Below are 3,672 nucleotides of genomic sequence, written 5' to 3' on the forward strand. Positions count from 1 at the left end.
CCAAAGCTGTTTCTTTTATACGGGAAGCAGACCACATCCCTAAAGCAGCTACTCAGCTTCTTGTGATAGGTCCCACCATGGAGTCGATTGCCAATCTCATTATGGGGAATAAATAACTAGCACCAGCTGTCCAGCCACTCAACCAGGCTCAGCCAAGTTGAGACACAAAGTTACCCACCACATGAACCAAAGAAATGATGAAATGAGAGAATTGAGAAGATTTCAAAGGGCAGCTCAAGAAGACAAAGTATTATAATGAAATGTTCAAAGACCTGGAGTTAGCAACCAAAAAGGAAGAACATGTTCAGCATTTCTCAAGCTGAAAGAACTGGAAAAAAAAAAATTTCAAACTCGAGTTACAATATTGAAAGATTCTATGAGCAAAATCCATCACTTGTCTGTCACTTTGTCATACTGTGGTGGCTTTTGTGTTCCTGTAATGCTAGAAGCTATGCCATCAGCGTTTCAAATGCCAACAGGTCACTCAGGGTGGAAAGGATTCAGTGGAGCTTCCAGACTAAGAGAGACTAAGACAAAGGATGTAGCCACATCCACTTCTGAAAAAATTGGCTTCTGAAAACCTAGGAGTAGCAGGGAAACATTGTCTGATACGGTGCCAGAAGATGAACTAGTGAGCTTGGAAGGCACTCAAAATACGACTGAGTAAGAGCTGCCTCCTCAAAATAGAGTCAGCCTCAATGGCTGGTTAGAATAAAGTTTTCTAGACCTTCGTTGGCTGATGTGGCATGACTCAAAATGAGAAGAAATAGCTGCAAACATCCTTTAATAATCAGACTGTAGAATGTATGAAACATGGATCTAGGAAAATTGGAAGTTGTCAAAAATGAAATGGAATGCATAAAGATAGATATCCTATGCATTAGTGAGCTGAAATGAAGTGGTATGGGCCATTTTGGATTACACAATCATATGGTCTCCTATGCCTGGAATGACAAGTTGAAGAGGGGTGATATTGAATTTGTTGTCAAAAAGAATATTTCAAGATTTATACTGACGTACAATGCTATCACTGATAGGATAATATCCACACACCTACAAGGAAAACAAGTTAATACTTATATTATTCAAATTTATGCACCAACCACATAAGCCAAAGATGAAGAAATTGAAGATTTTTTAACAACTTCTGCAGTATGAATTTGGCCAAACATGCAATCAAGATGTGTTGTTAATTACTAGTGATTGGAATGTGAAAAATGGAAACAAAGAAGAAGCATCTTCTTTGCTTGTTTTTTTTAATTGGAAAATATGGCCTTGGTGATAGAAAATGATGCTGGAGATCACATGACTGAATTTTGCAATGCCAATGACTTATTCATTGCAAATACTTTTTTTTCAATGACATAAATAGTGACTATACATGTGCCCTTGCCACATGGAATATACAGGAATCAAATGGCTACCTCTGTGGAAAAGATGATGGAGAAGATCAGTATCATCAGTCAGAACAAGGCCAGAGGTTGACTGTAAGACCATCATATGCAAGTCTAAGCTGAAGAAAATTAAACCAAGTCCACGAGAGTCTGAATAAAACCTTGAGTATATCCTACTTGAATTTAGAGACCAGCAGAAGAATAGATTTGACACAATGAATACCAGTAACCAAAGACTAGGTGTGTTGTGGGAAGATGTCAAGAACATACATGAAGAAAACAAAAGGTCATTAAAAAAACAGGATAAAGTAAAGACCAAAATGGATGTCAGAAGAAACTCTGAAACTTGCTCTTGAATGGAGAGTAGCTGAAGCAAATGGAAGAAATGATGTAGTAAAATGCTGAATGAAAGATTTCAAAGGGTAGCTCGTGATGACACAGTAAAATATTATAGTGAAATGTACAAAGCCCTGGAGTTAGAAAATCAAAGGAGAAGAACACACTGGGCATTTCTCAAGATGCAAGAACTGAAGAAAAAATATAAGCCTTGAGTTGTAATATTGAAGGATGCTGTGGGCAAAATGGGAGCTCTGGTAGTGTAGTGTCTAAGGCACTTGACTGCTAACCAGAAGGCTGGCAGTTCAAACCCACTAGCCACTCCTCAGAAGGAAGGCTGGGCTCTCTACTTCCATAGTGATACCACCTCAGAAACCCAAGGAGGGGTCGGTATGAGTCGAGTCCGACTCGATGGCTCATAACAACAACAACAACATGGCAAAATATTGAATGACCCAGGCAGCATCTAAAGATGGAAGAAATACTCAGAGTCACTGTACCAAAAATAATTGGTTGACATTCAGCCATTTCAGGAGGTAGCGCATGATCAAGAACCAATGATACTGAAGGAAGAAGTCCAAGCTGCACTGAAGGAATTTGTGAAAAACAAGGCTGCAGGAATTGATGGACTACCCATTGAGATGTTTCAACAAGTGGATGCAGTGCTGGAGGTATTAGTTCATTTATACCCAAGAAATTTGGAAGACTGCTGCTTGGCCTACTGACTAGACTAGATCTGTATTTGTGCCCATTCCGAAGGAAGTGATTGAACATAATGTGAAAATTATTGAACAATATCATTAATATCACATGTAAATAAAATTTAGGTAAAGATAATTCAAAAACATTTGTAGCAGTATATGGATGGGGAGCTGCCAGAAAAACCAAGCCAGAGCATATGGAATGAGGGATGTAATTTCTGACATCAGATGGATCTTGGCTGAAAGCTAAGCATTCAACTGTGTGGATTCTAACAAATTAAGGATAACATTGCAATGAATTAATTGTGCCCATGAGGAACCTGTACAATGACCAAGAGGAAGTCATTCAAATAGCACATGGGGATATTGAGCGGTTTAAAATCAATTGTTTGTTTTGGTTGTACGTAGGGTTGCCATGAGTTGGAACTAACTTAATGGCACTTAAAACAGCATCAACATTACTTACTGTAATCTTTCAAAATATTTTTCTTTGTTTAACTGCAATTTGGATTTTCCTGACCATAAAATAGTGAGTTCCACAGCAGAAAAATTGAAATAGTCAGAAAGGACAATTTCATCTTTATTTTCTTCTCCATTCACCAGGTACACTTGTATACAAAGACAAGAGCAGACATAAATACCATCTCTTTAGTTACAAGCTCTCTTCAGGAGGTTTGTCTTTTTTTAGACACACATAATCCATTCAGCCCATTTATGAAGTTCACAAGTTGATTCCTTGTCACTTTCTCTCTTGTATTCACTGTCTCCAATCAGACAATGAAAACAAATATACAGTGAAACTCATTTTCTCATTATTGATTTCATGTGCCAGCTGCCAGCTGTTTTAGCTTATTCGTTTTGGTAACACTGTGGGCAACTTTTTAAAAGTACTTTTCTTTTACCATCTGCTAAATATGATTAGTTTAATAACTGAAGACTCATCATCCTGTTTGGAAAAACAAATGTTGCTATTGCAGGTGAGACATCAACCTTTTGGATTCAAACATACACACAGGTTTGGTTCCATGAATCAGTATTAAATATTTTGGGAGACTAATGTTAGATGCCCTCATTTTGATTTTCAATTCATAGAGACACCATGTGACAGAGTAGAAATGCCCTAGAGGGTTTTCTAGGCTATAATTTTTAGGGGGAAAGATTGCCCAGTCTTTCTTATGTGGAGGTGCTAGTGGGTGTGAACTGCCAGTCCTTTGCTTAGCAGCCAAATGCTTAACTATTTC

General features: G+C 37.9%; 1 protein-coding gene across 1 annotated transcript in view; it reads left to right on the forward strand.

Moving 5' to 3' along the window:
- Nucleotides 1-3,672, forward strand: part of DACH2 (dachshund family transcription factor 2) — a gene marked incomplete at its 3' end in the record, with an annotated part of 1,102,952 nt that overhangs the window by 233,228 nt on the left and 866,052 nt on the right. The gene's annotated exons all lie outside the window — the stretch shown is intronic.

Source organism: Orycteropus afer, unplaced genomic scaffold (assembly GCF_000298275.1).
Source record: "Orycteropus afer afer isolate SDZICR_OR568_19922 unplaced genomic scaffold, OryAfe1.0 scaffold00544, whole genome shotgun sequence".
NCBI classification, from domain to species: domain Eukaryota; kingdom Metazoa; phylum Chordata; class Mammalia; order Tubulidentata; family Orycteropodidae; genus Orycteropus; species Orycteropus afer.